The sequence below is a fragment of the Heterocephalus glaber genome, unplaced genomic scaffold (genome assembly GCF_053883595.1).
Source record: "Heterocephalus glaber isolate CG9 unplaced genomic scaffold, H.glaber_assembly_v1.0 deba00001729, whole genome shotgun sequence".
Taxonomy (NCBI): Eukaryota; Metazoa; Chordata; class Mammalia; order Rodentia; family Bathyergidae; genus Heterocephalus; species Heterocephalus glaber.
Genome location: NW_028258440.1, coordinates 2,276,443 through 2,292,262, shown reverse-complemented (window position 1 = coordinate 2,292,262; position 15,820 = coordinate 2,276,443). Strand labels below are relative to the sequence as shown.

At 41.0% G+C, this 15,820-nt stretch overlaps 1 protein-coding gene across 2 annotated transcripts in view; it reads right to left on the bottom strand.

Annotated features, from left to right (window-relative positions):
- The window catches only part of Hs6st2 (heparan sulfate 6-O-sulfotransferase 2), a 308,229-nt gene that overhangs the window by 46,363 nt on the left and 246,046 nt on the right, over nucleotides 1-15,820 (bottom strand). The window lies entirely within an intron of this gene.

The window sequence follows — 15,820 nt, the reverse complement described above, 5'->3', positions numbered from 1 at the left end:
TTGATTACTTTATTCTGTTTCCTTTATCAAACTATTTTACCATTATCTTCAATTCAGCCACTCTGCCTTGAAATTACTACTTTACTTCATCTTCAGATTTCCATGGAAACCAATTCAGAGTCTTTCTCTCTGCTTCATGATATGTGCAATTATTTATCCTGATTTCATCAGAAATATTTTTTGTTAGGAATATGTACGTCAGCATAACCACTTATAAAAAGTGAAGGTAATAAGGAAAAATGCATACCTTGGCTTTCAGTGTGTATGCTAGGACCTTCCAATAGTACAGAATATTGTTTCAGAGAATGTCAAAGAGCTTTCAGATGCTTATGAATCTTTTAAGTATCTCAGAAATAAATGTCTGTATGTCACTGTATTTATGTGAGGCTGAGTCACAAATGATACTCTGCTTTACATCCATAAGCTTCAAATAGCTACACAGATGTGATTGGAACAAGAGATAATGAGGAGGTCCTGCGATTGCAAAGGTAATAAAGATGTGTGTTGCACAGACAGCCAGACGTCACAGTCATGATTCAGTGTCCAGGAGGTCCAAAGCAGCCCCTTCCATTGAGAGACAACAAGGTGAGCTCTGATTCTGATGCTCAGTGGACAGCAATGGAGACAGCAGCTGCACATTCTGTCCTGCAGGAGGTGTGAGAAGCCACAGGATGAAGTTCGGGAATTCCTTGACAGTGTAGGGACCATGTGAGTAGGGACTGAGGAACCTACTCAGTGCTGCCTCTACCCATCTGGGAGCTGGGAGCATACCAGCTTCTGTCCTCATCCAGAACCAAGCTCACAAATTAGCTGACAATACCAAACAACTAGTCAAATGTTTCTCAAAATTGTCTCTTCCAGAAGGTCAGTGCAGTCTGATGCAAAGGAAGCATTATAGTACATGTCAGGAACTACACGTAAATCTCGACATCCTCACTTCCACAGCCTGGTCACAGTTAATTGAGCCTTTCTTTTTCTAGCCCCTCACTCAAACAGTAAGCAGTGGGACACTCACTTGGAAGCATTCTGCAACAAGGGATCTTTTGATGTGTCATCTGCATGCTACTGGGCTCAGAGTAGGTGATCATCTAACTCACCTTGAGTCTCTAAGCTCAGGCATCTACATTCTTCTGCATAAAAGGACACCAATCCCATGGCTAAATTCCCATGTCTGTGCCTAGGGCTAGAGGGTCCTCTATAACCTGCATTACAGGTGCTCCTGTGCAAAGTCACCTGTGCAACGCGAGGCACAGCAGGACATCAGGGGAAATGTCAGCTGGTAGCTGTTCTGGCAGCTTTATTATTGTTAACTGCTGCTCTGGAGGCCTTGATCCTGGAGCAGTAGTCCTGTAAAAGATAGAAGTAGTGACCTTTCTGATCTGTTCCCAAATCTTGCAAGTACAGATCTGAAGGGAATAAAACCAGAAATATTCCAAGAATAAATCAAACAGGAATAGTATGACATCAAGACTTGGGGTGAAAGTAATCACATAATTCAAAATGTTTGTTCTGTTCAAACAACAGATCCATTCACAGAAGAGAAATGTATCAGAAATGGGAGGGGGTAAGAGAATTTATGGCTGGCTTGGATCATAGGAGTTTAATTTTGTAGATATACTAAGGATGGCTGTACACAAAGAAAGGTCTAACATCATTCCTTCCCAAAGATCCAGGCTGGGTAGATAAGCCTGGGCAAGATGCTATAAATCCCATACCTTAAGACAGAAAGAGAGCTAAAGCAGTGAGCTCAAAGACTCTGAGTTTTCCAGAAGTCCCTCAGAAGAAAAAGAGAAAATACTGCAGCCGCAGACTGTTGGGAGCCGCAAAGATCTGGAAAGATACGGGTCAAGGACCCAAAGATTAAGAAGCCGACAAGAATCCTGGTCACTGAAACATCAGCAGTCCCAGGGATTTACAGGAATAAGCCCTGCCTGTTTTTAAAATATATACATGATAATTTGGGGTACATGAGATTGGGGAGGGGACTGCTTTGAATAAAAGCTAGTTCCTAACCTATGTTTCTAAAACAGACCTGCTCTGTTGTCACCCTTTTGATCTGTCTGTTTCTAGACCATTTGTCAGCCCTCTTCACTTTCATCTCCTCTTTGACTTGTAATCTCAAAAGCTGTGGCTAAAATCCCAGAGGGCACAGATCCAGGCTTCTTCCACTGCACTTGAGTAGCTATCCTCTCCTGAAACTAAGATCCTTTCCTTTCTCAGGGGCCTCACAACCAAGCCTCACCAAGAGGCTGTGAAAACAATTCCAGGTGAGTTTCTGATAGGAAAAGTTAATGAGTGCCAGTCCTCCTCTGTCTGCCTGGCAGGCTGTCCTCTTATGTATCAAGTAAGCCTTTTGTATAGGCTCCATACCTGTCTCCAACACCACCTAAGTGAAAAAAAATTCTGCCGTATTATGCACATTGCATCCAGGTAGGAAAACTGACAGGCCCAATTCTTTAGCATTTTCAAAGCGTGTCTGATTGAATAATTTGATGCTGATTTGGTATGCAGTGTACTTAAACCAAAATTGCAATCAGATCCACTTCTCTCTGGACTCTCTTTGGTCAGAGAGGTACTTGTGAGAGAGAAACCTAGTGGTTTAAAACATACTCAATTAATTTTCTTAATGGATGGCATATAGAAATAGCTGCATATTACACGGTACTTTTTAAGCTCTTTTGGAATTAATTCAGATCCAAGAAAAATAATTGTGCTGCTGTAGCTACAATAGTATTGAAATTTTAAAAATTAATTTTCAGAGTCCTAAGAAATTGAAAATATATTTCTGAAGACAAGGTTTGGCTATAATACTTATTGTCTATTTATCTTTATCTGGTAGTTAGCATGTGACACCTGTAGATTTTATAATTTATCTGTCTCTCCAGCTATCTTTTAAGTAGATGCTTGCTATGATTTGAATATGGTCTGTTCCCACCAAAACTCATGCTGAGGCTTGGCCTCCAGTACCATGGTTTTGAGAGGCATTTCAATCACAGGGACAGAACCTTCATTGATGGATTAATGCCATCCTGGGGCTAGATTCCTTATTGCAAGAGCAGGCTGTGATAATGTAAGCCTGATTCCATGGCTATAGGCTCAAACACATGTGTCTTTTTCTGCACATGCCCACTGCCATTCTTTACAGGCACTCCCACTACAGTGGTATCTTGATTCATGGAAGCTTGCTTTTGCAAACAATTTGATTAGAAAACAGAAGCATTTGGAAAAATTTTGCTTTTGTTTGGAACTCTGCACTGGGTGATTGATGAACACGATTGTGACCATCTTTCCCGCACGAACACAAACATGACCATCTTTTCCAAAATTGTGAACCAAGGTACCATTGTATATGAGATCATCTGTTTCATTAGGATGACACCTGAGGTCCTCCCTCATCAGATGTAACTGACTGATCTTGAATTTCCCTGCTTTATAGAACCATGAGTTACATGAGCCTCTTTTCTCTAGACATTATCTAGTCTCTAGTATTCTGTTACAGCAACAGAAAACAGACTAAGACAACCCTCAAAATATTTGCTGAACAAATAAATCAAAAGGCTGCATTCAGGCCCAGCAGGAGAGTGTCATGATCAACTGTCAATCTCTGGCACCAGTGTGAGGGAAGGAAGTGGTGACACACAAGTCACCTGTCTTCCATCCCTGAAAGAGAATGCTCTGGGAGAACTTGTTTCTAGTTACTAATGTGGATGATCATGAGGATTATAAAGACAGGTGATTTTAAAATAATTCTCAAGAATGCTTGCTTAGAATGTTGGAGAGTGCCTCCGAATAATAACAATATACAATATGTTGCAACTGTACAGCTCTTAACATCTCCCAATATGTGTTCTTGTATGTGATAACTGAGATGAAACCCAAGCTATTCTTAAGGGATTGTCTCAAGTCTCTCTGGAGGAAGTGGTGGCTATTCTTTGCTCCCTAGAGATGACTCAAAGTTCCTGAAAGCTCCCAGACTGATAAAATGCACTGAAAATACATAGACTTGGACCAGCCATGGTGATACATGCCTGTAATGCCAGCACTGTGGGAGTCTGAGGCAGGAGACTCTCAAGTTTGAGCACAACAAAGGCAATTTAGCAAGCTCTTATTGCAAAATTAATTTACAAAGGAGCTGGAGACGTAGCTCAGTGTAAAAGCCTTGGGTTCAATCCCCAGTACCAAAAAAAAAAAATGAAAGAAAGAAGACATAAGACTCTTTGGGGATGGAAGCTCATCTACTCTGCTTCCTCAACAGGTGCTTGAGTTCTCTTTACAACTTATCCACCAAGTGATAATCTTTTTGAAAGGTTTTTAAATCATGCCTGCTTCCCCACGAAAGCCTGCTTTTCTTGTTTGTAAGAGGCTCACATTTCTGAAGTATCTTGCCCTTGTTCTGTTACTGAGCAAGACAGCTCTTCAAATATTGATTTCCTTTAATTAAAGCTGATGAGGCTTCTGTATTTCATTTTTTCTGTCTTGTTAGGCTATGTCCTGAGTGGTTTCCCTTCTTTGTCCTCAACTTTTTCATTTCCATTTCTTCTACCTGAAGTGTCTAAATTAGAGTCTGTACTTCTTTAAGTGTCCTGTGCTCATTATCTATATTTCTGCTAACCCCCCAGCAAAGAAAGTTCAGTTCACTAAGATGTACTTTCATTTACCACCACTCCCCAGTTTCCCTTTGCTTAACTGTCGATAATGACTGAGGTTTAGAGTAGAAAGAAAAATCTCATTTTTATTGCTATGAAGCCTAGTATAACTTTAATCTATCAGAAACAACTTCATAAGCTCAACACATTTATTCAGGAAGACTGAGTTCTAATCCTGGTGGCCAACAAGGCATTTGACTTCTGTGGCTGTTCTAGGATTGTCATTCATCTATAGCAGGGAATGAAACTGATCAGGTAAACCATTCACAGAGAAGCTCAGAACTACTTTGTAATTGCAAAGCTTCTGGAAAAGGCAGCCAGGGTATGTGCATTATCTTGCCCTCTCCTCTTTCATTAACTCTTCACTCTAACAGTTCAGCACAGGGCATCAGGGACTGGAGCAAAGAGCTCATTGTTGCTATTTTGCTCTTCATTTCTTGGCAATGCTGCCCAGGGAGTGTGGTCACATCCCTGAATGCCTCATTGGGGTCAGAAGAGAACATAAGTCAGTTTCTAAATTATATTATTTTCTCACTTAAACTGACTAATCACTTATGTCTTTACCAAGAGTGTAGACCTTGGTTACAAACTATCAGAGGCCAATGGAACTGTATCTTACAGTTACAAGTGGTATTGTACAATTGCTACATTCACATAGAGCTCTGGGCTCCTCCATCACATGGTGGGGGTTAAAGAGCAAAATTTGTAGTTCTGGGATCGGATGGCTTGGGGAAATTGAGACTTGAAATATGAAAGGAACCTTGACCGAATGGTACTTATGGAGGTAGGAAGAGAGAAACCATGCCTAGCTGCTAAGAATGTTTGGAAGCTGGATGACCAGGATACAAATTTATTCTGCCAGTAAATGAGACAGATTTGTTGGAAGGAGGGTCAGGGATAGAGAAAAAGATGAGGGATTTGGTAGAGCATATCACATTGGGTTATCAGTGGACAATGTTCATCAGGCAATTACAGAGCTTGCACTGGTATCCAAGCCATAAGACAAGGTCAGATAGATAGTCACTGCTCCAAAGTGGTGCTGTAAGCCATAAGATAAGCTGCAAGGCCTGATGGGACAGTGGTCCGTTGTGATTAGGGAGAGAATGTATCCAGAGGCATCATGTGCCAGAACCTGTTTACTTTCGCTCCAGTTTATGAGGTTTGCAAGCATATTACAAGGAGTTGTATACCAGGGGTCCAAGCAAAAGAGCCTGAACCAGTTAATTTAGTGTGATGATCAATGCTAATGTTAATGGAGGAAAAGTGTGGGCCTTGATCCTTGTGCAGCTCAAGGTTTTCTTTATTCCCTGCCCATGGCTTGCCTCTCCCCATTCTCTAGCCCAGCCAGACTGCTTACAGATGGCAAGTTGAGCAGGATGCAGAGAGGCGGGTGGAAATCACTGTGAAGCCATTCCCACAACAGAAACACCTCCATGTTGCACGCCATTGCTACCGCCATTTTGGGGTAGGGAGGACACTCTAGCTGACTAGCAAATTTAAACTTTAAACCTGGGCTTCACTTGAAGTTCACATCTTTTCTTTTTTGTTCTTTTTACCAAGGAGTAACCAAAGGTTAGGTAATATACTAACAAAATCAGTTCTGATTTTTCTACATGGATCCCTTCACTCTCCCTGTTCTCAGTCTCTGTACTGTGTCTCATGAACTAGCACCCTCAGATACTCCATCTTAGTATACAAGGTTGCCACAGTTTAGTAACATCACCACAGATGGGTGTGGGGATAATCAGTGTAGAAGTAAATCAAGGGTTTTGGCCTTGATAGGCCAAAATATATCAGGTTTCCTGAGTTGAGTTCAATGGGCAATATTTAGGGACCTATGGATATTATCTTCTCCAAATGGAGGTAAGCTTTAGTCTTGGCTCTGAAAATTACCACCTGAATCATTTAGCCTCTCTAGGTCTCAGTTTGCTTGCCTGTGAGTCCTCCTTCTTAAGGCCATTACAGAGTTTTGAAAATTATAAAAGTTTAACCAATCTATTGACTCAGAAAGCATTTGGTGTTTGTTGACTGCATGCCCTTCCTAGGGTTGGGTCGTGGAAATACAATCATGAGTGTCACAAAGGTTCCTGCGTGCATGGCCCCAAAGGCAAATAAGAAGAGGCAAGCTTGTTAACAGGTACATAACAACACAATGTACCAAGTAGAATAAACAAGTGTGAGAACATGGGAGGGAAAAGAACTGAGAATAACCTCCTATGCCTGTGGAAATCAGGGAAAGGAAAAGTAGGTCTGAGTTACTATTGTGAAAATTATTTTTGGCTTTTGTTAAGAAATCACAGATCTGAAGTTAAACTCTGGGTTCAGAGAATTTTCACAAAACGGAATGAAATTATGCCTATCGTTAGTTTGACACAGTTACCTCCCAACCATACACTTGATAACCTGGAGTACTTTTTTAAATGCAGATGATGGGGCTCCACTTGTGAGTTTCTGATTCGGGATATACGGCTTGGGGCCTGAGAATGTGTTTTTCTAAAAGCTCCCAGGTGACAGGGACCACACTTGGAAAATCACTGTCATACAAGAAGCATGAGACAGCCACTTTGGTGGAAATTGAGGGAGAACGATCCACTGTCCCTACTTCCTAGCAGACACAATTTGGATCTGCTCGATGAAGTGCACCCACTGCCGGGACTCCAGAGGCAGGAGAGCAGACAATGCAAGGGGCTGCTGACATCCATCTCAGGAGAAGCTCCTCTTTCCTGAAGAAGTGTCAATTACTGCAAACACCACAGAGTGGAGCACAATAGCAGGTGAGACAAAATTGGATGTGACAAGCACTAATTGAGCCCACAGTTCTATTTACTGAAAATGATCTGGCATAATTAAAAATTCACAACTGGAGCCTAGTTGGTGCACAATATACATTAGGGAGTCCCTGGAGTAGGCCGGAGAAGTCTCAGTGAACTTTTTAGGAAAACCCAAAGGAGCCAACTGCTACAGCAAGAATTAGCACAGAAAGAAAAAAGAAGAACCAATTAGCCTATTTATGTGAAACTGAGATTCTGATTTGACATTGCAGGGTTCACTTCCTTGTTCCTGGTGAATCATCACTTTGTTTTTACTTTATACTAAATATGCACTTAGAGGATTTTCAAGAAGAGTCACTCTGCCTCCATCTTATATATTAACTTCTTTTAGGACGAGGGTAAATAGTGTTTATATCTGTTCACCAAAAACTCATAACATTTGTCACATGGAAGAGTTTCAATACCTATTGGCTGATAATCATACCTGATAAATTTGGCTTTTAACATGTTTGTTGAATTGAACGGGCTGACCAACACATACTAGGTTAGAAGCTTATTAACAGATTCATGTGGCTTTGGTTTTTTGGTTCAATTGACTTATTTCACATCCTGCTGCACGGCTAGAAGGGTGACAGCCTAAAAGGGTGACAAGTTGGGTCATCAAGGCAGGGTTGCTTCTACCTAAGACATCTGATATTGATACTGGGGCTTCAGGCACCAGTTCTCCAGCTACATATTAGTGACTAAAGCCAAGAGCATTCAAATACCTGCTTGGTGTTGAAGTTGTCATTTTAAGTGCTTTCTAAGGGAACAAATGTATCCAGATCTAAAGGGGCTCTTGTCTCCTTAGAAATCAAGTGGGAGGACCATATCAACAAAGTATTGAAAATGCTTTCTGAGGTAGCAAGAAAGGACTTGTTCCCCCAAACTATCCTTACATGGGCCTCTTAACAGCACTGAGCCTCTAAACGTAAAGTTCTTGCACTCTTCATGTATACTAAAAGGTATGGTTAAAACTTGAAAATATTTTCACTTTTAAACTGCCCAGGAATGTGTTTGAATGCATGTTATTTCTCAGTTGGGTTGCCCTTGTAAATGTTGCCTGTTCTATGGTAATAGACTACTTGCAATTTGCCTTTCCTAATAAAACCAAATAATCAGCTTGATTTTGTTGCATTACAATTTGAAAAATGGAGCATTATTTCGGCGTATGTACTCAAAGAAGATTAAAATTCTGATAATTCATAAAAATAAAAGTTATCTTGTTCCTTATAACTCATTAATCATTGTTAAATGGTAGGCACTATACAAGTATATCCATATATTTCTCTTTATGTACGTGAGTTTTTACTATCAATATAGTCACTCAGCTGAGCCAAAGTATAAAGTTCTTTATTTAATACACTCCAATCCAGACAAGGGAACGGCTCAATAAAAATATGAAACTGAGATGATCTTTACAGACAGAAAAGTAATGTCCAGAGTGGAGGAGCGAAGCATCCAAGGGAAATAACTAAGGATGCAAAACTGACTTAATATTAGAACTTGACTGGCACGTAGCAAACCGGGCCATGAAGAACAAAAAGCAAGGCAGGAAGGCTTGGGACCAAAGATAATGTAACACAAATGAAATATGGCTGCATTTGCCAATATGAGTAATGCAAGAAGGTTGGGTAGGCCTGGTTTTTTTTGGGGGGGGGTTGTTTGTTTGTTTTGAAGAGGAGAGGTATGTGGAAGGAGATGAAATGTTCAGTTTTGTACTATATCGAGTTTTGTACACATGTGGGACCCCAGTTGATTTGTTTGGTTGCCAACTGGATATATGGATGCAGGACATAGCAGGATATAGAAATCTCAGCTGAAGAGTAGTCTTCAGAGTTTTAGAAATCTGTAGTAGCTGAAAACCTTAGAGCAGAAGAGATTACACAGAGGGAGTGCTCAGAGTGAGAAGGGAATAGCCAAGAAAGATGACTAAGGATAGGCCAGAGAGGAGAAAGTGAGCTTGTCCAAGCCAAAGAGGAAAGTGTATGTGAGGGCATGGTTATTCCAATCATAAGTGACACATTTGCTGATTATAAGACAATTTTGTGTCTTGGGCTTCTAGCAGCTATATGTTGCTTTGTCCCATTGCACAGTTCTGATTAGTTTTGGTATTTCACTTGTCATGCTGTCTTCTATCATACCAAGAACTCCTAAGAACCAGGCAGCATTCTTGATCACGTACAACCTGTTCTCATCAATTCCTGGCAGCAATGATCCTAAGTATAATGAAGAAGCATCTTACACCAAAAAATCCAGAATAATAGGCTTTAGATGTACTTTTTCAGGCTGGCTTTCTTTATTGCAACAAAGGCCAGTAAAACAAGAAACTGCTTTGGGGCCTAAGCTAGGTGCACTAACTGTATGAAAGCTTGTGCAACTATGGTTATAATTTCCCAAAGAAACAACCTATCTGTTTTGGATAATTGTTCCTAGTTTTGTTTGTTTTTGCTTTTCTTTTTTGCTTCTTCTATTATGGGCAAAAGCAGAAATGGGTGTTATAGTTCTGAACCTAACTTTCAGACTTCAAGAATATCTTGGCTCTGGTATAATCAGAATTCAAGTCAGCTGAATGCCAAGATCCATTTATTTAACACTTAGGAAGTTCTTGACCTTCAGTGAGTCATACCATCTCTGTTGTCTCACCATAATATAGGTTCTAAGCTTTGAAACAATGGTTCTCTGATTCTCCCCAGCCATGAAACAAATAACTTCCTATTTAGTTAAATTCCTCAAACCTATTCAAACCCAATCTTCCCCCGTATCTCTGTAGAGAACACTTAAATCATAATGCAAGATCTCTTTGAGGATGCTTCTCAGCTTAGAGGAAATGGAGAAATGGAGAAAACTACAGTGATAAAAATTTTAAAGATAGAAGTGAAGTTTATTACTGAAAAAGTCTAAATTGTAGATGAAGTAAAGAACAAGGTCCATCCAGAGAATGTCACCATTACTGTTTGGTAGCAGACACTACTATGGGCAGGACCTGCCTATCCCTGACCTCCCTCAACCTTCGTGACAAAATGGCTTTCTGTGAAGGGATGCCAAAAATTTTAGACATTATTAAACCACATTAAGATTCCTCTCAATGGAAAATTATGGGTCCAAACACTTCAAGATGAACTTCAGAGAATGACTCCATGTGAGACAGGCAGATAACCCAAGCTGTGAAAGATAACCTTCACTGAGGCTCAAGAATTTCAGTCAGTCGTCTTGCCCAGGGGAAGTAGACCAGTCCTTCAGACTTCACCTGAAAGAGGAAGAACCTGAAGTAGCACAGAAGATTCCTGCCAGGAAAAGCAGAATTGGCCATTACAGGGAAATAACATGATATTTATCTCAGGGAAACCCAGAACTGAGAGGAGAGAAATCTAGCTAGCTGCCTGAAAGGGATGTAAAGAATTCTTTGTGGCTTGGGGGCAAAAGAAATGGGCTTTAAAAAGCTAGCAATGCTTATCTTGGGATTCTTACAATTAGGGATTTTTGTGACCTCTTCTACTCTATGCTAATTATGTTTACTTTCATTTTTCAGAGCAGTATATTAAAGTTAATTTCGACATTCTCAGCTGGTCTAGGGCTTGTAGGAGAGCAGTTCAGTATTAAAGTTCCAGAAACTCAAGCCAGGTGTGGCAGCATAGTCCTGTGATCCCAGCACTCAGGAGGCTGCGGCAGAAGGATTGCTGCCAGTTCAAGGCCAGCCTGGGCTACATAGTGTGTTTAAGGCCAGCCTGAACTACATAGGGAAACCCTGTCTGAAAAAAAAAAAATAGAGGTCCAGAAACTCTAGGGAAAAATGAATCCCTGGAGAGAGATAACTTTCTTAATCTCAAAAAAGTTTAGTTGTTTCTTTTTAAAAATTTCCCTTTAGAAGCTCGGCTCTACTCATCCCCTGTAGGTCACAGTGGGAGTGTTATTTAAGTTAAGAGGATACTGTATGTCTTTAATTGTCCACTTGCCAGGAGGTCAGAACTCAGTCAGACCCTGCCAAGGCACATTATCCAACTAACTACAGTTCTCGAGAAAGGTTAAACTTGCCCCGTGGAAGGCCTTGGGCTGCAGGGAGCCAACAGCTTGCAGGCATGGGCCCTGACCTCTCCAGTCTTCGCTTCTGGTCACACCACAGAGCCTTTGTTTCCTAAACAGACTCCACCTTTTCTTGAATAGATCATCTCTTTCCAAAAATGATCCAATAAGACAGGGTCCATTTCTAATTCTGTCAAGCAATGGGCATAAACTGAAAGTCAAGTCAAGCACCAACTAAAACAGTCCTAAAATCAGTAATCGCTACTGGTTATCAATCCTAGTGTGAGAAGGTTCTGGTGTAAGTGGAAATTTCCTTCTTGTCGGTTTTATACAACCAGCTCCAGGGATTAAAAAAAAAAAACACAGACAGATGCATGCTGCCCCCCTCCACTATTTTTTTTTATATTTTGGGGCATAGAGAAATTACAGTTAAGAAGGAATATAGGAGAAAATATCACCTCTAGTGTGAAAATGAGAGTTGTGACTAACAGAAACCCTGTTTGTTCAAAGGAGTGCCAGGTCACAGCTAGGAACATGGGCCAGGGAGAACACAGGCTGGTATTAAATCACAAACTAGGCCAGAGCAATATTTTTTTGTAATTTATTACCTACCTATTTCAGGTATCTTTTCTTAAAGTATACGCATAGCATGAGGCTGGGGAACAAGATCAACAGAAAGATTTTTAAAGGGAGAAAGACTCATTCACAAAATCTTGCACAGCAGGTTTACTGAAATGGAGTTCTGGAGTTAACTGAGTTTCCTAGCAACCAAGGTCATAAGGGAAACGTGGGAATAGGATTCTCAACTGATAATAAGAACATGTATCATTTTGTCAGGAGAGTCAAAATTATTCCTGGTGCCAAGTCTAACAAGCACTTACTTTACAGGCGATATAGAAGCATTCCCCACAGGACAATGTTACACACACACACACACACACACACACACTTTCAAAAAAGTCAAGTTGATTGTGTATACTTTCCATTCAGTAAAATTCACCCATGTTTAATTTTTGATAGCCACTTAGGGCACCACATTAGAAGGTAACCCAGTGACAGCTAAGCTGCTAAGCTGAGCTCATGTGGTATGGAGCAGCAATTATGGTCACCTAACCTGATTCTGGGGAAGAGTGTGAAAAATCTAGAAGTATGAATTTGAACACAGACCTTAGACCAATGGTTCCTCCAAAGTACTTTCTCACTGGGCGGCAGGAAGGATTGCTCCCCTAGGATTATATTGTGGCAGAGAGTCTGGAGCTTTCTTTGGCAAACACTTCCCTAGCACACCTCGTGTGCCTGGATCCTGCACCCACATTCGCAGTTTTATCTGCTGTATCTCACCTTTTGGAAGCTGGAAGACTGAGCCAAAAGCTGCGGAAAAGCACACTCCCGATTTCCTTTGGGCCTCTTTCTATTGTTCAGGACTCCTCCCAGGGTCCTACCATTGCAACTCACTTCAGCACCCATTCTCTTTCATTACCGTCTGCTCTCATTATCTACAATTCTCCTCCTCTGCCTCTTATCAATTCCTCAAGAAGCTGTTCCTCAGGACAAAGCATTGGCTCATCACCTGAATGGCAAATCCAGTCATTTAATGCACTTTGCAGGCTGAGCCAACTATGCTCTCTGACTTTCCCACAGGCTACCAAGGAGCAGTATAAGGAAATAGTTCTCTTTCTCCAAAGGTATATTTACCTATAGCCAAAGAGGACACAAAAACAGGGCATCAGAGCAAACAAGCAAGTTCCCTCTTTCAAGACCTTAACAAATTAAAACCCACATTAATTAATTCTCTGGCCCTTTAATTGCCCCCAGATTAAATATACTGGGGGTGATTTTTCATTCTGGCCCAGGTTGTCACAAGCTCAATAAATCACTTAGGGAATTCTGACGTCACGTGTTTGGCCTCCCCTTGCCTATGGAGTGAAAAGAAATAACTCATTAGCAAGTAAGAAGTATTAATTAGACTCTTGTAAATTTATACAAGTTAGAGATGCTGCTCCATCCAGATTGTTGGAAGGAGTACCATGCTCAGTTACTTGGCAAAGGAAGAATCAATGTAGGCGGTGTGACAAAGTCTTGAAAGAGATCTTTAGCAGGCCCACCAGGCCTGTATTACACCCAGTACATGCTGGTCCTCTCAAAGTTGTCACTTGGACAGGTTGTGCACAGATTCCAAGGATACTACTGGCATTCACATTTCCTGAGCTCATCCCTGAGAACTGTCTTCACACACAGCTATGAGACACATGAGAAATGTCATTCATGACTGTAGTCACACCTCATTTTTTTATCTGAACCACAGGACCCAGCTTGATCATTCAATTAGTACATCATAATTCAATTAGTACATCATAATGATGACATTGGCCTGATTCCAAAAACGCAATCCACCCAAAAGGACAATATCCCCCAATTCCCCAGAGGCAAGAGAACAAGCTACAGATGTCAAATGTAGCAACCAGTGCAGCAACATGGAAAGGTATCATTTCCATAATAGTTGTTGTGTTCTCTTATTCACTAGGGTCCTTTGACATCACTCTCCCTTTGATTAGAAATTAACCCTCATATGGGCTGGGGATTTAGCTCAGCAGCACTGCACCAGCCTGGCAAGTGCAAGGTTCTGAGTTAGATCCCTGGTATCTGCCCCCCAAAATTAAAAAGAAATAAACCCTAATATCAGTATTCCTGGATAACTTTTTATGTGATTTCTTTGCAGATGTAGGTAAAAAAGAACCAAGTACCAAGGAAAGACTTCTGCTGACAGGTAAGGAAACAGACTCATACATTAGGGCCTTCAAAGGTCCATTGAATATAATGCTATTTAATAGCATATTAACTATCTTAACCCAGTGTCAGAAAACAACCAGGAAAACACAGAAATTTGAAGACTAATACAGAGTCTTAGAATGCCAAATACAAATGTAAATCACTATTTTCACTAATTAAAATTTTGGCTTGTTTATTACTTCTGGATTAAGATCATAGGGGTGGTTTTTCATCCTTGTCTGAGTTGACACAGGCCCAGTAATTCACTCTGACATTCTGACGTCACTTGCTTGGCTGTGCTTGTCTATGGAGTCAAAAGAAGCATCTCATTAAAGGATGAGAGGTATTAATTAGGCTTTTGTAAATAGCAACCGTGTTCAGTACTGGTTTTATCCAGATTGTTGAGACAAGTGCCATATGGAGAGTCGGGAAGCTAGGGTTCTTGTTCCAAGCCATCACACCAGTCATCCAATTGATTGATACTCCTTGGTTTGCACAAATGAGAACTGGGATAAAATAATACAATCTTACCTGACTTTGAGAATCATGGCATCATCGATAAGTGGAAAATGGCAGAGTATAGCGAGTTAATTATTTCATAATTAAAATGTGGTGAAGGTTTTAGTTTTGCACTCCTTACAGCAGTACAGGCCTTATGGCATAAGTTCACAACTCTGATCTACTGTTGCTTCAACAACAGCCCACTTACCACATGCTATGAGCAAAGTGAGAGTGATACAACGAGATAGCTATTATGTGATCTCTACTACTCAAATGAGCCCTCTTCCTTGCCCCTTGCAGCTTGATCATAGCAGGTACAGAGGAAATGAGGGAATAATTACTTCCTATCAATCTGGCTTTATGCATCCCTTATGGGCTAACAGAACTCTTCTACTGCGTTCATTGTACTCAGGGATCTTCCTTCTCTGCCAGTCTTAGGCTTCTTTGGCCTGCTGCTTGGATGCCCTCTATCTACTTGTCACCACTTTTTCTTGGGGCCATCTGGAATAGGAGTTGAGTATGGGCCCTTGGAGAACACTGGATTAGTGGAAGAGATGAGGAGTTTTGGTGGGCCTCGCAACTTTTTATTTTCTCTTGGGAAAAGGCAGTATGGCAAAAAAGGAAAGCCAGGGCGCCAGGACTCATGTGGATGGACGTCTAAATTTTGCTATGTTAAAGCAGCAGCCTCATTACCTTATACTGTTGTTGGGCTTAATGAAGGCATTTGCTGAATGAACAATTGCACCTAGAGGCAATACGAACATTCTGACCCCTCCAAGGACACTCTTTCAGGGGATGGGAGAGTCAGTGGAGTATGATGGCTGATGGATCAATACGTCTCTGAATGAATTTCATCATAAGTGACACTCCTTTGGGAGAAGGGCTGACTAGAACTGTTCAAGGTTATCAGCTAAATGATAATTTCTAGAGTATTCTCTAGAAACATCTGGAATTTAGACCAGTGGCTAGACAAGAAACCACCATGAAAGCTCCATTGTCTGCAACCTGCCCAAATGGAAGATACAAGTCCGACATTTCTGACATCTTCACATAGATCTTTACTCTAGCAAC